Source organism: Anticarsia gemmatalis, chromosome 13, assembly GCF_050436995.1.
Source record: "Anticarsia gemmatalis isolate Benzon Research Colony breed Stoneville strain chromosome 13, ilAntGemm2 primary, whole genome shotgun sequence".
Classification (NCBI taxonomy): Eukaryota; Metazoa; Arthropoda; class Insecta; order Lepidoptera; family Erebidae; genus Anticarsia; species Anticarsia gemmatalis.
In genome coordinates, this window is record NC_134757.1 from 2,169,492 (window position 1) to 2,189,198 (window position 19,707).

General features: G+C 35.8%; 1 protein-coding gene across 2 annotated transcripts in view; it reads right to left on the reverse strand.

Annotated features, from left to right (window-relative positions):
* Positions 1-18,858, reverse strand: part of LOC142977917 (uncharacterized) — a 36,095-nt gene extending 17,237 nt beyond the window's left edge. For both annotated transcript variants that reach the window (XM_076122046.1, XM_076122045.1), the window contains exons 1-2: positions 18,700-18,858; positions 4,208-4,280 (exon numbers count right to left, since the gene is read on the reverse strand). The gene's annotated coding sequence lies outside the window, so the exon portion shown is untranslated. The remainder of the gene's footprint in view (positions 1-4,207; positions 4,281-18,699) is intronic.
* Between the last annotated feature and the right edge of the window lie 849 nt (positions 18,859-19,707).

Here is a 19,707-nt window from a genome sequence, read left to right on the forward strand (position 1 = left end):
TATGAAACATACTTTTTGAATCTGAGAATTCGTTCATAAATCGATATCGGATATAGCAGCCGGTTTCCAACAGGTCTACATCATAGCAATGAAATAATTAAGGAAATAGTCGATTACATTGCACGGCTATTATTTCTAATGTGCGTTGTTCATTTACACATTATAAAACAGGTGTTATCTAGTCCGTTATTCCTTTACGCGTTTGCAGTAACTTTACTCGTTTTAGGGCTCTTTCAATTTAGCCGTATCGTGTCGGACCGCAGCAGTGCCGAAACGGTGCGTTTGTCGTACGGTGCACGGACGGTCATTTGTTTTCATACAAATCGCACGGTGCGGCAAAAGTGCGGTGTCGGTACCGAGAACGCACGACGACAGGACGGCAACGTCGCAAGCTCCACGTGTTCATTTCGCTGTTGAATAGTGCGGTGACTAAACGTGACAGCTAATTTCATTGAATTTTCATGTTTATTATTTGCTTAAAATGGATGATATAGACGTGGAAGAATTTATAAATGAAATTGAATTATTGAGTAATTCGTAGAAACATTCTCTTGACATTCTTAAGTAAATAAAAAATTTGCTTGGGTCTTGTTTTAACCTAGGATAAAGAATATGGAAATCACCAAAATTACATGTTAATGAAAACATCGGTAGTGTTCTTTTACGGGCGCGGCGTTTTTGTTTCTGTTTGATATTTTTTAACAGGAGCACTAACAGTAATGTTTCTTCGTCAGAGTCCATGGCTACACTGCTGTCACATGAATTTAAAACAACACTAACATACAAACGCACGGCAGTCAGATACGCTTTCAATTTAGGCGTTTGGTGTCGGACGGCTAACGTACCGCAGCGGTACGGCAGCGGGCTATAACCAGCGGCACGGTTAACGTGCGGCAGCCGTACGGCACGAAACGTCTAAATTGAAAGAGCCCTTAAAGTTTTCGGGTTTACTGCAAACCTTGTTTTTTTCTTTCCGTATTTTTTATTGCCATTCGCTTAACTATTTATTTATTACGGTGCATAAAACAGAACCTTATACAATTTAAAAATAGGATACATAGGTACAATTAATAAAAAATACAATTTAGAATCTTGCGCAGTTATTGTTTTAATGTTCGCTTTCATTCTTGAATGCAATGTAAAATTAACGGAATTGTTTGTAATTATTTATAAATATAAACATCTTCGTCTCTTAATAGAATTCTAGAATTTACACATTAATTTTTATCCCAGACTTTAACCCCCTGATTTCCTCCCTCTGAACGTAAAAGTATAGCTACTAAATAACTTAGATCTTTTGTTTACGAAAAAAATGCATACCTCAACATATTTTCTTTACACTTTTCACTGCAAGTATTCAAATGAATTAAGGTCACTACGAAAGTAACAAAGAAATTTGAGACCAGTATCTGTACTAACAATAGAAAGTATTAAAAGCTTTTATAAGTACCTTACACCTATAACTATACAAGTCTATGATTGTTCCTCTCCCTACAAACTACGATCAACCTACATCTATCACAAATTGCTTTCGTAACAAAAGTAATCATAAGAAAGAGATAGTGTTCGCTATCTCACTCACTCTACGTGTTGTAAATAAACTTTTTTTGTAGTTTATAAAAACTGTGTAGTATGTATGATGTAATGATGCGATGAAAAGTTTGTGTGCGACGTAACCAATGTTTCTGGTTTATTGCTTTTGTCAGTCTTTTACTGGGAGTATTGTTTAGAAACTTCTAAAACTAGAAAACTAGCCTTTTGTCGAGAGTGAATTGGTATTCTGCTGTCCGTTTTATTTCCCTACGGTTAATAAAAATATGGGATTCATTGTCAAGAAATCTAGATTTCAGTTCCTATCAACATTTAGTTCCATTTTACAAGCTTTGTTTATTCTCAAATACTTTTTCACACAAACAAGTATTTATTTTATTTTGTTTTGTGTCCTAGAGATCAAGATAAGGTTATTTACCTCCTTAGTAAACACAAAAACAAACAAACAAGAAACAAAAAAACTCCATTTTCTAATTAAATTACAGAATAATTTCTTGGAATCGTTTGAAAATGTTTTCCAATGTTCGTTTAAGATGGATCTGTAATGTATAAAAGAGTTCCGCGATTCGAAGACATAACGAAGTGTTGGAACGTGATAAAATGTGAGTAAAATACATTGAAATAAACTGAAAACTGCACAGGTCATTGACCCGGCGCTCGGTTGCGCTTCATTATGACGGATTGTATAGATTTTATCTGCATCATCTGTAGGTAATGGCGGTTATTTTGCAATATTTAACATAAAATTTTGTGACTCCTTATTTTTCAGGTACAAACGATGTTAGTGTCCTAACATCAGTCCTACTTTTGTAGACAACCTTTTAAAGTTACCGATATGTATATTCACAGTTTCATAGAAAGTCTGTAGAGATAGCCACACTATAGACAATATTATAAGAACTAAAGGTAGTAAGGTACACATCAATATAGACGATTCAGGCAGATAAATGGTATTTTAAAGATATGTATTATAACACAGAAATAAGCTCTACAATCTTGGAAATTTTTCGTGTTGCAAAGGATCAATTCAATATTTTGTATTCACACAACGCTATAAAAGCACTTTTTGTTAGTGTTTATGTCAGCGTCACTTTTCATCATTAGTTAAACAAACAGCCTTCTTAAAAAAATGAATACCGGCAAGCTTCTGCCTTATTTATGAGTCGAAAATAACAATGCCTATATAAATGTAATTAATAATGATGTGAATGCAAACAAAAAATACGAAAACATGTTTTTCAGAAACAATTACTTTATGATTGGCTTCAGTTTTTGCTAATCAAAGTAATGACATTGAGCTAACAAGTGGAAAATGAAGACGTTTTAGTAATGGCGGCTTCACTGGAATGAAAGAAAATTCTCTTTAATGTCTAGTAGATTGTTGAAAAAGCGACATTTACGAATCACTAGAAATCGAACGAATACCAACGACTGGTGAAGAGCCGGGAAGTAAACGATACTTATGCAGAGTAATTTTGTACGATTTAAAGTAGTTGATTAACGCTTTATCGTATAACTAGTAACCACGATTGGCTAAATGTTATGTTCTCCTTGTGAATTTTGGCAACGGGGGACTGTTTCATTAACTTGTGAACTATTCAGGAGCAAGTTTATAAAAGACAAATAAATACACCATACTACACTATACTCTTTTTTGGAGATAAAAAAAAACTTATAGCCTGATAGCGGTATACAAGTCAAGCTTAGGTCCGACGGCTCTGCCTTGTTACCAAAGAACCATTCTGCGACTTCGAATTTATTGACAGGATACAAGACTAAACTCCAACCCTCTTATTCATAAAAATATATGAAGTTATGAAAGGCTTTTATAGAGTTTTGTTTCTTTCACTCCTTAGCGAAATGAAAAAGAGAGAACACATTAAAGTGGTTTTTTAACTACAATAGGTTTATAGTGTGTCTATGAATAAGAGGGTTAAACTTCTGAAACTTTCAGAATTTCTCAACCTTTTATTACACAGCAAGCCACAACCTATGACCACGAGACCACGTTACCACGGGAACGCCGTTCATTATTAGTAACTATAATATAATGATTACGTTCCCACTGCACAAAGCAAGATGGCGATAACACATTGCACATCACTTAATTGTTACAGTAAACAATGGCTGACTCATGTGCAGCCTTTTGAAATTCAGTATTGGCAGAGAATGAAAGTATATTGGGTGTACTTTGTACGTTACTAGTATCAACAAGAGGCTGTAAAAAGTCTTTCAGTATCATAATATATCTTTTTGGATTCCTTTCTGATAAAAACACTTGTTCCAAATTTATTTTTAAACCTATTTACTAGTCCTTTCGAAGTGTCCCTATTCAGACTTTATACATTAGATCAATAAGTATTTGTTTAATTTGGCTGGGATGATTTTCAGACCATTCTAGTTCCTACTGTAAAGAGACTCATGCCTGTAAGTGGGACAGAAACGGGTACCCGAGTTTCTCTAACCTTCGAAAGTAAGTAATTTTTTGCTTAATTCTTCTATTCAAACCTAAATTTCAGACGGATAATGCCAATTGAAACTTTTATTTGCAACAATAAACCCTTTGGTTTGTAGACAGTTTTCTTGGTAAACAGAAATAAAGTAAATGCAGTACGTTATATATAGTGGTAATTATATATGTATACTGTTGACTCACCGCTCTCTCGTTTGCCGTCTGTCGTTTCGTCCTCTGCACTAGAGACTCGTTCACTTTACTCGTATTTAATTCACTGAAACAACAATAATATTTATGTTATAACGTATTCTCAAATGTGAAAGTAATAGTTTGTCTAATTACTAATTAGTTTTGAGAGAGATAGAGTTAAATAAAATGTTGGAAATGACATTTTAAAATACGAAAACTTTTGTAGAGTTGAGAAATCTTGTGATAGACTTCTTAAAGTATGGGTTTAGTACTAACAATACTGTGTTATTATACTTACTTTTCGTCACCTAATACTTTGCAATTATTTTTTTCATAACTAATGTAATAATTTTGTTTTGTAATATAACAATAAAAATTATTTGGAGACCATTGTGTCCCTTTCGTATCGAAGATTTGACATTAAAAATGATTTATCAAAATTAGTTCTCAGGACTTACATTAGAGGCGCTGATAAATTTTTCAGACAAAATTTCTTGTTAATAACTCTATCTCTATTAGGGGTTAGTAATTGCCTAATCGCAAGGGCTTTATAAAAGAATGTTTAGGAAACTTCTAGTTAAATAGATATTAGATAATAAATGTGGTTCACGAACGCGCCATAACATTTTCATGACGATGTAAAATGGCAGAGATAATAGGCAAAGGTGACGCGCCCATTCAGCCTGTTACGGAATATTTTAACCGTGACACACGTAGGATACGCTAATTGCGAACTTGATGGATTACTTTACTACTAATAAACGAGGTTAAAATTAGAATAGCACTTAGGTATCCTATTTTGAATGCTTGATAAATGTATTTTTACATAAACTGGAAGCTATCTGCGATAAGTGATTTTACTATTACAGGAATTTTCTTTTATTTATGATGCATGTTAATTAAGTTGCACTTTTCAGAATCTAAATCATTTGGGAATACGATTGTTTATAATCCACTTTTGTCTGATAATATTTTTATTATTATTTTTCTAGAATGGTTGAATCTAGACATGGTCGAGTATATTCTAAAGAGCGATGTTAGTTTTCCTAAGACGGAGTTAGTTATGATGTAATAAATAATTTATTCTGATGAGCGAAAATTACCATAGTCATTCACACAACGTTCAAAAATAAAGTTTACTTATTTTATTAAACAAATATACATTCAATAATTTACTTAAAACCATATTACAAATAAACTAAGCACGTGAATTATTAAAATCGAAAACACTTCTAAGAAGATTATTATGAATAGTAACCCTAGAAATAAGACTGAAGAAAAAAAAAATTCAGTCATAGAGTCATCGAGATTCCGCATTCGAAATTTTACAGATGCTACAGATCCAATGTGGGCGGAGCGTATGACATCATCGTGTTTACTCGGGTGTACGCACACATGCTTACGACATTTATATTAAAAGATACAATCTTCACAACTTCACACTGCAATTTCAACTTTATAGTTTTACGATTAAAGTCTATTTTTAATCGTAGTATTTTCAGTAGATATGACTTCACCGCGTGGTAGACATCTGTGCACATATTACGAAGTCTGCAAAGGTTCTAGGTCAGTGGGCACGAGCCGCTTTTGTTTCGTCGCCATATCGATTATATTGTCGATCGATGGAATTAATCGAGTTTGAATACAATGAGACGGTTTGTTCAGCAGCCTTGTCGAGTTTGGACAATTGTTCTTCATTAGGTCTTCGATTATAGTGACTCGAACATTATTGGACCCTAATTGGTTCCTTCAAAATGTCATTTCATACTGTAAATCTACATTTCTCAAACCCCAAACACTGATTTACATAAAACCTTAAGAAATCTGCATTTTATACAATACAGAAATATATATTTTTGTAAAGGAGATCATCCATTTTGGGCCTTTTTTCAAAGTGCCGGCCAACAAAAAAAAGTGGCATGTATCGATAGAGCTAGCCATTTGAAGCAATAGTTAGTATGGCACGAAACCGGTAGGATCGCTTTGAACCGAGTTATACAGGTTTGAAGATTCATAATATTCAAACATTTATTCATTTCTGAAAGTGCTGTGAAACATAAATAATGATTGATTTTGCCAGAATTAACTATCTAAAGCAATTTTGATTGTGAAGCGACCACTCTGAAGTTGATTTAAGGTCGTAAGCACACGTATCAACTCAGAAACGGGTCGTCACCGTATCGACTCGATCTCATCAGTATTATTTGTATGTAATTCCCTACTGTAACACACTTATCGGAATCGTTATGTGATCGCCCCGGCTCACGACGATGGGAGTGGTGCGTATGCGCATTATGCATACACCAGCACCCAGGGTGGAGTGCGGGGCTATGTGCAAATTCCGATAGAAGGGCGGGCATACCCTCTAAACCGCAACATGTGTCCTCATAACAAGGGCCCTCATCACAAATCTTGCCCGAAGCACAAAATATTGTTCCACATGCTGACGAGTCGCACATAACAACCCAACGGCAACACTCTAGGTGACCTCTTACCTAGACGATGGTTTGTTAGTTGCACACAACCGAGGGTGTGGCCCCTTAGGTGCGCATTGGATTCCCCCGGCGCCCCAATGCGTCGCCCCTGGACTGGTCACTGGCGACTAGCGCAAGGTCAGCGCATCCCCCCTTAGCGAACCCAAGGGGCCGCACCCTCGATTGTGTGCAACTAACAAACCATCGTCTAGGTAAGAGGTCACCTAGAGTGTTGCCGTTGTGTTGTTATGTCCGACTCATCGGCATGTGGAACAATATTTTGTGTTTCAGGCACGATTTGTGATGAGGGCCCTTGTTATGAGGACACATGTTGCGGTTTAGAGGGTATGCCCGCCCTTCTATCGGAATTTGCACATAGCCCCGCACTCCACCCTGGGTGCTGGTGTATGCATAATGCGCATACGCACCACTCCCATCGTCGTGAGCCGGGGCGATCACATAACGATTCCGATAAGTGTGTTACAATAGGGAATTACATACAAATAATAATGATGAGCTCGAGTTGATACGGTGACGACCCGTTTCCGAGTTGATACGTATGCTTACGACCTTAAATCAACTTCAGAGTGGTCGTTTCACAATCAAAATTGCTTTAGATAGTTAATTCTAGCAAAATCAATCATTATTTATGTTTTACAGCACTTTTAGAAATGAATAAATGTTTGAATATTATGAATCTTCAAACCTGTATAACTCGGTTCAAAGCGATCCTACCGGTTTCGTGCCATACTAACTATTGCTTCAAATGGCTAGTTCTATCGATATATGCCACTTTTTTTTGTTGGCCGGCACTTTGAAAAAGGCCCACAAATGTATGGAGCCTGGATGATCTCCTTTCAGTGCGCAGTTTTACATGCGCCTGGTTAACAGCGATCTCAGATTACTGCATTCGGAAAAACCCTGTTCGCCTGAAGCTCCTTAGTAACAACAAGTTATTTTCACTGTAGCAATGAAAAAAGCGGAAAGAACGTCACGTCACGGTCCACTAGCTAGAGATTAGGCATGTAAATTGAGCTGGAATGACAACACGAACAGAAAAATATACTTTTGAAGTATATAAAATGATTCTCTGGACTGAAACCTTTCTAAATTTTAAAGGCTATTAAATAACTTTCTTAAAAGCTTAAACTCCCTTTTTCTTCGTTTGTGTGACGGAGCCGTATAAAACAGAAGATTCTATTCTGTTTGGAGAATAGCCGCCATTTCTAATACACAAAGCAACGTTAGCAAAGTACCTTCTAGAGAAAATGAGATCTTTAAATTAAGCCGAACTTAAGGAAGCATGCTCAATTGTTTCAATAATTCCAATTGTCAATTAGACGTGATTAATTAATTCATTTGATTTTTCTAATGATCCTTCCCGTACTAAATTGTTTCCACTAGCGGAAATTGGAAAATGGCGATGAATAAAATGATAATAGTTAACACGATTAACAGCAGTGACGCTGTAATTACCGAGTTTATTGCAATGCTCAGGAAAACCTGTTTTACAATAATGTTGCTTAAGTATTTAAAGTTAAATTAATCATCACTTTTCAGCAAGTGTGTAAGTCTAAAGCAATAAAACAGATGTGAAATTTCAATATCCAGAAGATACATAAATGAAACTAGGCTATTGATCCTTGGTGAAGAAATGTTACCCTATTTCGTTAATGTGGTCGCCACGCCACTACCAGTGCATTGGGAGGTCGTGGGTTCGATTTTCAGACGGAACAAATATTTGTGCAATCCACAAATAGTTGTTTCAGGTCGAGATGTACATTGTGTCCGTTTGTAAAAGACAACACGCGACACAAGAGCAATTTTTAGAGCGGGAATTGCCGTTTACAAAAAAGCCATACTTGTTAATTTTGTTATGTTAATAGCAGCAGCGATTTCTGTGTTCTATATATTTTTTTCGGTCTGTGATAGTTTTAAAAATACGCCATCAAAAGCGTATCTGTCGCATGCAAGGTGCTAAATATAGTAAAGTTATGTCTTCTATAATTGGCTAATGGCTGTGCTATTGACGACTCTATTACCCCAATTCTTCCGGATGTCGTAAGAACAAATTATGTCACACGTATTAGCTTGCCAAGTTGCATCAAGTGCAATCTTATCATTGAGAAAAACATTAGTACTTTTACAATTGTAGGTAAAGTTTCAAAGTTCCGAGTGGAGAATCTGGCTGGTAAGGATAAAGGATAAAGTCTTTTAATGCGAGAACTGTTGTGTGACAGGGAAAGGAAGAGTCCATCTTCCGGTTTTTATGGTTACCTTGTATCATGGTCTATTAATAAATTGAATATATCTATTACTTATACATATAATCCCATATGTAATTTCACAAGGCTGGTCTAAACATAATTACTGAATGACGAAGTTCACCCACTTTTGTTTTCATTTTCTAAGGGTATATTTAAGTTCTAAGATATTCCAAGTTTCAGTCTGTTAACCTTATTGCTGCTAGTTTGATTTACTTTGCTGGTAATGTCTGAGAATGCTGTTTTTTTTCTATCAACTTTAGTTTCATTTGCATTTAGTAGGCTTTTGGCTTCATGAATATTTCTTATAAATAACGTAATAACGCAGAATAAACAGCGTTGCAGACATTTTGAAATATGGGCGCGACCGAGCATGGAGCGATTGTGTGCATTATGCCAAAAAACGTTTAGCACTTTCGTCAGCATACTGCGACCTCATTACTGAGTGCAAATTTAATATGAGATAGATCTTTCATGCCTCTGTAGCTGCGGACAATGGACACTCAATATCTTTTAGACATTAACAAAGACAGGTAGGGGTGGGGGCAAAATAACATTTCTTACTTTTGCAGGGCCAACTTTCACACCCGATGAAGGCCTTTTTTAAAGTTTTAGATCATTAACAGCCTAGCTCCGCCGCTGCTCTTGGGAATTTCACACTTTCGTTCACCTTTTTGTACCTTTTCTATTTTTAGTATAGGTACTATACCTACGTCTTCCTATTTTTGGAAATCAGAAGGTTCCATTATACTCACATAGTGATAAAATGTTAAAGTATTTAAGTGTTTTATACTCGGTCAGTAAATAAATACACGTCTAAATTATTACAATGAACGTATTTAATAGGCAACGGCCATATTGACAGGACAAAGTTTTTTAACCTGATAAAATGTTAAAGTATTTAAGTGTTTTATACTCGGTCAGTAAATAAATACACGTCTAAATTATTACACATAGCCTTCCTCTACAGAAATGTAATATAACCCGCTTATTCTCAAAAATAGGAACAAGTAGGTATTGTTTACTAAAAATTATAGATGGACCCGTCCTCTTAAGCTAAAAGACAAACTAAACTTGTTCGTACATAAACTCAAAACGTACTTATATTCTCATCTCACTCTATATAAAAGGTTCACAATACAAGATGGCGCTGGTTGTGACCGAACACTCCGAGCCTCTGAGTCGTCTGAGTCATCTCACAAAAACCACTTGCCTCACATAGAGTAACAAAAACGCGGACAATGTTCTAATAGATGTAATAGCGAGGTAACACTGTTTTTATGGCTATATTTATGTTTATCTGTGGAACACCAAGTAGAGAGAATTTTAGGCGAACATTATTATATGATTTATGAATCGAAACGTGTTGGAATTATAGTAGATATAGGGTGCTTTATTGATTGGAAGGCTTTACATGTATTTATTAGTTCAGCGATAGATACATGAGCCTTATTTGTTGAAGTACTATATGTTACCGGCTACGCATTACAAAATATTAAAATAATTTGACACAGATAAATTGTCGATACTAACATTTTAATAATCGATAAGTATCTGGATTACTCTTCTATTGTTTCTATTCTTGGTACAAATCTATAAGACAGCAATCCTCAGATGTAAAGTGCTGAAAACATTTGCTAACTGAGCAATGAAAATATTTATTTAAATTACCGCACTTGACCTAATACTTTCGCTCTCAAAATCATTGACAAACTTATTATAACATGATTTAAATCAGTGTTAAATCGATATAAATATGTTGTACCGGCAGGTGTCAAGCGTGAGTTCGTCAGGGCCACCACCTACACTACTGCCCACACCAGGACACGCCTGTGACCGTGCACCTAGGCAGTTAGTGTGAAGCAATCTTAGTATTGATTCAATCATTCGCTTGCACTTTTAACAGCTAACTACATTAAATATTGCACATGGCTAAGACGTATTTACAAAAGAAGTAGAGATAGGAGACTATTCGTTCTCAGAAAATTGCTGGCTAAGTTAAGCAAGTTTCTCAACTTATGGTTATAAGTGTCGGATAAGTCATCCAACAGATAAAGTGAAAAGAACCATTGAAAATCCTCCGATAGTCTGATATTTATTAAGAAGGGATAAAACCGGCAATGACAAGACTTGAGACCATTGTTACAATATGTTAAAAATGTTCAGCTTGCTTTCTCCTCCAGATTAGGTGTCACATCGAAAATTTGTAGAATTGGGCTGAAATTCAATAATAGATGAGTTTATTTTCCCGTGAATCAATTTATCATGATTTTAACTGTATGACTGTTATGAATTAAGTACTACTTCTTTATTAGGTAGACATAAAAGTGGTACCCGTATTGCACGCATCCGGATTAAAATTGTCTGTTTTAAATTGTTTGCTGAATACGAGTTTATTCAACTGGCAATTCAATTTATAATATGTGGGGAATCTAATTAAATTGACATATTCTTAGTTATTATTTTCATAACACTTTCAGTTAATAAATTACCTACAGACTAATTGAGGATAGGAATTTTAAAAACTACCTACATGCATAATATTGGAGTCTGTACAATCGAATAAGACATTTATTTTACAAAAAGTCTTTGCTCATGGAAATACAGTTAAAGATGCATAAATTATATGATGATTCTACCAAATAATTAAAGTAGTTAGTATAATATTTAAATACGAAATAAAATCATTTGTGTAAACAATATCACGAGTCCACGCGATCATGTAACGTCTGTAAACTGCGCAGCCTCGCTCAGTATTTCTAGTGATGATACCTTTGTTGGTGATTGTCTATTATCCTCCGCGCTTTGTCCCATTTGTTCCGGTAGACCGTCCTATAATAGATTGTGATAGACTCGGTAAGCGTAGGAGTCGTGGAAGGCGATTAGGAAGGCATCCTGGATAGGGCCAAGTCCCGAGTATCATATGACTTTCTGACTTTGTAAGATTTTTATCCAACATCATATTGCTGTGTACTTTGAGCGTGTGTATGTAAAAATACAAAGTCGACTACTTGCATTTGGCCAGCTCGGTAGATTCCAGGCTTCATCACTCCCTCGTTCAGGAGAAGACCCTCGCCCAGTAGTGGGACAGTAACGTGTTAAAAAATATATCAATATTTTTAATGTTAAGTAGTACCCGTTCTTCGCAACCTTATCGTCCATTGAATGGGAATGATCATTGCTTATAAGATACATAGGTATTCAAATACGTTTTTAGTGATTATATGGAATCTATAAATAGTCTATATATAACCTTATGATATCAGGTAGTTTTTGTAACACTGACTCATATTGTATTTCTGCGGATGCACCAACTGAACACTGTTGGCACTAGCGATTGGCAAACTCTTGGTAATTGAACCTCCGAATATCGCATGAAAATATGCAAAATAACGCGCGAACTGTAACTCATTAACATGTTATGGAAATTTTGTGTGCACAAACAACTTACTTAGGTATAACACTTTTAAAGGAGCCATGTAAAATAAAACTAAGTTGATCTGTTTAGAAGAATAACGACGAAAATGATCATTTTTGCATATGCATATTTAGGTCTCGTGCAAATATGAGCAAGCCTTTTGCATTTATCGGGTATCTTTAAGCGGATCGCGATTGCATAGCGATATCGTCTACCACAGTTTAAAAAATATGCATGAAGTGTAAATAACAGGAAGGCTATTTCAATTCTCTCATTTATTGAAAATTTTTCATAATCGCAGTTTAACAGAAATAAATTAACTCTTATGCTTCTATATCTTATGCTTTTATATACTTAAGTATATAAAATCAAGCCTTTTTCCCTTAGGGGTAGACCCTTAGGTAGAAACCAAGGAATTTCTTCTATATTTTGTTAAACAATATCGACCAGGAACTACACATTACCAACTAGATCACCAACGCATATTTCTAAACAAGATTTATTACCGAGATCATTTTATTGTGAGATAGACCGCGAAGAACCGAGTTTCATAGATACATACCTACATAGATGTGATAAAATAATAGTTAATTGTATAAAACGAACACCGGTGCATGGAAACACAAACGTTATTTACATTTGTGTCCATGTTGTAGCTCAACAGTAAACATTGAACGTGGTGAGGTTTGCTTATCTTAGTCTAGGTTTGCTTCTGACCTACTGTTTGAGAGTTTGCAAACTATCTACCAATTTGGAAATACGGTAGCGCAAATGAGAAGCAGTGGAATCAAACTTAGATTCCCGATTGCTTTTAAATAGAGTTTATCTATGTAATTCGTTATTCCTTCGTTTAGATTCTACCCAAGAAGGTAGTTAATGGTGATTATAACATAGAGATTTTGAGTTAAAAATGCACTCCTTACATCTTTCTATTTGACCAAAGTACTCTTTAGGATGGAGAGTTCAATAACTTTCTTTCTATAAATTTCTATCCCCCGGTTCTTGAGTAAACGCTATTGAATAGATAAACTGCCGTTAAATGTACCTCAGAAAACGGGGTAAGAATTTATTTTTTGTGCTTTACCTCTGTAAAGCGGTCCCAAGTTATTTGCATTATCTTCCACCATCACATGAATCTAGACTACATAAATCTACAATTCACACTAAAAGTATATTACCGCGAACATTATTTAATACCACCATACACGTTTCTCTGCGCAATACAACATACACCTTACATCATATTGTATAGATCTATTGAGAACCCATCGACGATTAATATGCGAAGAGCCGCCGACAGTGTGACTCACTTATAAACTTAGTACTTGATACGGTAAGGATATTCGACACCTGTTGTATTTTTACTTCCTGACAGCCATGTCATGTCCAACTACAATAACACCAGGAAAGAACATGGTCTGCTATCTAGGTACGTCTGCAATTAAAAGTTTTTAAAAGATCGAAACGTTGGGCAACAATTAAAATATGATTATCTTAAAATTCTCATCGCATTTAGGACCCGCTTATGCCCGGTTTCGGAATACATTTAGCGGTAGTTTATTTATTCAGTAGCCTTTTTTGTACGAATTTAAACGCTGTTGAATAGATAAACTACCGCTAAATGTACCTTAGAAACCGGGGGTTAGCAATTTAGTATTAGGGTTTGCTATCTACGTCATATAATAGATTGCAGTAATAATGGCGTGTCTGTACTGTGTATATTAAATATATATTAACAAAATAATCAATGAGGTGGTTAAGGAACAGTAGTAGATAGTATCGTAATAATAACAAAGTTTTGAATAGTCCCAATGTATTTGAGAAACTTGTGAAAGACCTATATTGCCGAGAAGACGTCAATATATAAGCTTCAGCTCCAGAAATAGAAGATGTTGAAAGGATATGTCAATAAGTGTGCAACTAAAAATAAATGGAAATTAAGCCCAGAAGCAACAGATATGCGAGCTTGTCGTCTTGGAAATCTTTGAAGAAATAATATCAACCCATTTTTTTCCAACTCAACGATCAACAAAATCTCTGAACGACCCACTTGCATTTTTTTTCCCTCGGGTATATTATTTACAGCCGCTAGACTATAGGTTATTTTTTGCAAGAGATATGGCGGTTTGAGTTCAGCCATCTTTCATGTAGAAAAAGCACGACCTATCAGTCTCGTCTCTATGAAGGCTTAGAAAATATTAGTAGGTAGGCTAACATTAAAAATATCAACCAACGTATATGAATGTTGATCAAGAGCCCTATTCAAGACGTTTTTTATTCCTTTACCTACAACATTTTTAGGACCATTTGTATATTCAGTCGGGGCTCGTGAACATTGGGCAATAGTACCATACTATTCACATAAACGTCAAAGATTTATAACCAGGGGCTTGCAGCTAAAAGATTTATTTCCGCGTCAATATTTCCCGACGTTTCATCATAACAACATTAAACTAATGTTTTTATTGAATCACACAGTAAACAGTGTAGATTCTGCTTCGGATGCTGTGACGATGCTTCAAGGCCGACATATTGGCAGGATATCAATATTTACATACGCTACACACGTATTCCGTTCCTACAGGGCTTGTGGAAGCTTACCACATGCAGATATTATACTTTCTTTCTAAAATATCAGTTTTAAAGAAATTGATAGATATTTTTCGGTTATCAACTTTTGCGTATTGTAGGCCATCATGGCTAGATTATGTCTCTTAAAAACATGCTTCCGAAGCCATTCGATTGATAAAGTTACAAATTAAACGGTTTAGATGCTCAACTATGACATTAATTTTCCATCAAGAAAGCAAAGAAGTAACAACTCTTTCTTCACTGTTAATTGAAATGTAATAAACAGTCGCAGACATGCTGTCAACAGCAAATACTCATAACACAACGTTAATTTTCCTGTCATTTCCATAATAACGTGAACATATTTATAGTCGTTCATATTTAACTATCACTTGTCTATCATTTGTTATCTCGAGTCACGATTCGCGTATACAATATACCTCTACGTTTTCAAACCGCACGCGCAGGTGCTAACGATTACGACCGCCATTACTCTCCTGTCATTGTCTTTTACCCGCAACTAATTAGGTGTTAATTTGCGATCTTTCTATCATAAATAAGTAATGCTCTATTTGACTAACGACTTTATAGTTTAAAGGGTGCTCTTGTTGTATTGGGAAGTAAGGCGATGATTTCGTTACTGTGTTTTATGTTACTAAAGCAGCTAGGCAATCGTTACTATAGTCAAAATGTCAGCAAGTTGAGGGTATCTAGTACCTCTAGGGTATCTAGATATCTGTCTATTTTTAGTTTCAAATTCAAGCAAGCTAAAATAAGTTGGGTATGAGAATATTTTTTATCCATGATGAAGTTATCATGGAGGTTGCACTTCAAGATAAGTCTAGATGTTGATTAGAAACTAGGTTTTAATCTTTATCTTATCTTTCAGGTCTGCACAGTGTTAGGTTTCAGCATAGATTAACGGGTCATTCACTTGTGCAAGGTTTTATTGCCGTTACAAATTTTCCCCCTGTCGGTAGTGATAATTCATGAAATTACCACAACAAATATGAAAGACTTTCATTCGTTTGGACCCTAAGATACCGGCCTATTTTTACAACAAACTGAATTTTGCTTAAAAATTACAAAACACTTTATAAAGCAGAATTAAACACACTACCGGTAACTATTTATTGAATATTAATTGAAAACGTCAAAACTATGAAACAACACATCAAATTCGAAGGGGAAAGGAAAAAAACACAAATTTGCTTCCCTATACAAAACGATTACGACACAGACTTCCTCGGAAGTGGCTCATAGCACTAGCCACTGGACTATGACCAAAGAACATAAAATAATACGTAACATACATAAATAATGGTTACTTATAGTCTATACTTAATTTTAGGTATATTTCGCATTGGCAATGCACACCACCGGATATTGTAGATTATCAAATTCTATTTCTCTCTATAATAACAATGTAGTTTATAATTTTCAGATACCAATGTGTTCATAAACACAGAATTGTGTTAGTGAGCTTTCTAAATGCGTAGGACTGTTTTCCGTTAAGGGAAAGTAAATGGAGATATGTTTTCACGAAAGTGCAAACTTTGCTAAAACAACCTAGTGTTGCAATGATTCTGTGACTCAGTAGAGACTTTTAATATTGTCTATAACTGAACAAAGGATAGTTTGATGCAGTTTTTATCGATTTTATTACAGTTTTGTTGCACCACACAGCCTTTTGCATGTAATTAATAGTGTTGTAAAATTATAATAGTTTTATTTTAACAGGACTGAACCAAATACGGCAAATACGGATAAATCTTCAGGATGAAGCACTGAAGCAAACTTAAAAATGAAAAGACCTTAAAACTGGCAAATTTTTTAAAGAAGATGATATAAGTTATGGAAAGATCTCTGTAAAAAGAATAGATAAGTATCCACAAACGTGTTTTCCATTGACTATTCATTTTGTTACGAGAAAATCTACCAATTAAAAGTAAATATCGTACGACTGCAAACGATCTACTGGTGGAAATAGGTTGTTATAGTATGTGAACTATAAAGACAATTGGTCGGCATCCTGTTGCAACTCGTTCCGTGCCCACTTAGCTCAGTCTGTGGCAAAAAATACTGCTGAAAATACAACCGTTATCCAATACATTCGTACGGATGATTAGACTAGGTATACGAATACTTCTACAACTGGTTCATACGATTTTCATTTCGTAATCGTATTTGAAAGATGTTGTTCGTAATTCTCATCGTAAACTACCTACGATTGATGTGATTTAATTAAATAAATGATTAAGGTAGAGGCGCCGACTCTAACTAGAATGTTCTTGTACGTCTTTACGAATATTTTTCGTTTTCTTTCCCATGTTTGTTCCTTGTAAATCATAACCTATCAGGATGCAACCAGGTTTAGATTTATCGATATCAGTGCGAAACTAATGACAGCTATAAATTCCAGTTATTTACTGCAATTAAGCACCGTGCATGTATCGACAGCTACCTCACCACCTCGTAACACCGCCATTCGTTTAATGAGCAAGACATTTCTCGCACTCAGCTAATTGCACAATCTTACATTTTAAATTAGCATTACGACTTTCTGTTGCATCTTTCTAGATTCTTACAATTTTCGCTTCAGTTTGAATAATAATAAAACTGCATTACATAAAGCGAACGATTACTGTAACTCAGTCTTGTCGGTCTCCGTTTCAGAGGTAAATGACCCGAGTCAATCGGCTGCGTCCATTCGCCGTATTTTTTGTTACAAAACTCAACTAACACACGAAGAACCGATTTTTAATAGATAGATAATTAACCGTTGTACGGATTTCGTGAATTACATTTTTAATGTAGGTTCTAGAAAACGTACCGATCAAATATATGAGTTAATCGCGTGATTGTGTGCCGTCGAGCGAAACTGCAAATATATTTTTTTCCTTTAACCAAGACTTTTTGTTCATAATTGCCTCTTTGGATTAAATGTACTTAATAATATTTAATATAACATTCACAGTGATCATTTCATACCAATACAACTAAAACCCACAAAAATGTAAAGTTAAAATAATCACATAATCTTAGCATGTGATCATGTTAGGTAAACATCATTACTTACTACTTAGGTAATACCTATTTTAGCTTTTCCGACAAACAAGAATGACGCCTCAACTGTTAGTCATGTCTGAATGTGCATGGAGTATCAATTCGCAGAGTTCAAGGGTGCCGAAATAATAAAATAAATGCGAATGTGCGAATGTCGTAATAACCACATTATGTTAATGATGTTTATAGAACGGTGTCTGTGGGTAGAGGTGCTCAATGACGCTCCTGACCAGACATTGATCTTTAGTAGGTGTGTGCCGGTATTTAGGCCAGAGCGCAGTCTGCGTCCTATTGAGAACACAAGCACAGACAAGAAAATCTATTTTTTATCACGCTCCTAACTAATTAGCCGACTAGAACGTTGTTTTCGCTTCAGCCGCTTCTGAACCATGTGCAGCGGCCGCTTTCATTTCACTCATTCGATTAATTTTAGTCTGAACATTTCACTATTCGTTTTTGGTAGCGCGCTCCACGGTGACGCACAGGTTAACGCGGGTCAATTGTTGTAAAACGTTCAAGGGATATATTTTCACGCGGGAATCGAACACGACCGGAGGAAACCGCGTAAAAGCGCAGCGTGAAACTCCCTCGTCAATGCAGCGTCCCAAAATAAGGTGTAACTATATATAGGCGTAGGAAATGGTTTATAGTCGGTGTTGATTCACTGGGTGAGCAGGTATTAGTGCGGAGATAGTGTGATGGTGTACTCACCAGAATCTTGCGCTCGCATGTTACAGCGTTTGGCGGATACGTGTTTATTTCACTGATATTATTTTGGTTCGCGTCGCCGCTCGTCGCTCGCGCAGATCCCGGTCGTGTGGCGCCCGCCCGGGCGGTGTGCCGACTGGCGCGGCGCGCGACCACTCGCATTACCCGACTCGGTGTCGCGGCACACTCGACACTGTGTCCACTTTGTTCCGCACTGTGTACACGCAGAGACCAACCTTCTCTACTATGTTAATCGTGTAGGTGAGGAAGCCATATATCTGCACCATCCGACTCTCTGATAATGGAACACTGGTGCATTTGGTGTTGTTATTTACTATGTAAGAATGTGGCACTGTGTCAGCTATGTGCGCAGTTGGAATACGCGATGCGCACGATTCGCGAACTATTCAACCATTGAATTGATGTTTGACTGCTCTACATCGCTGTTGCTTTGGTAACTGCTTTGTATTGTCGGTCTTCAGAGGTGGCCGTAATATAAATATTATGTAAAATGGTTTAACAACTGGAGAACTAAAGTTATATCTACTTGAGAACTCCTAATTTGTCAAATAAGATTCTTAAAGTAGCGTGATAGATTTTCCTCCAAGTGTTAAATCATTTTCCGAGTCTTAATGTAATGAAAATACGCGGCCGGTACCGATAGTAGTTTCTCAATAGAGCATCAACTACAAGCACTTAATGACACAATAAATATTAGCTATTCATACAGCAGTTAGGTATGCTAGGTAATATAATTAAGGCTAGAACAGGTGACGCATTCTCAATCAGTCACGCGTTCTTCAATGTCAAGTCTCTTTGTACTTCTATGCATTCAAATTGCAACCGTTTGGAGCAAATATTGGTAGATAAGCTCATTGGGTTATTTCTAACGATGACCAGGACACTACATATTATAAACTTCGTCTTTTATAATATAGACATTAAAAGTACAAATTGCTTCAATATGCAAGTCTAGTCAGTGATTTATATGGACTTATGCTAATTGTTTTG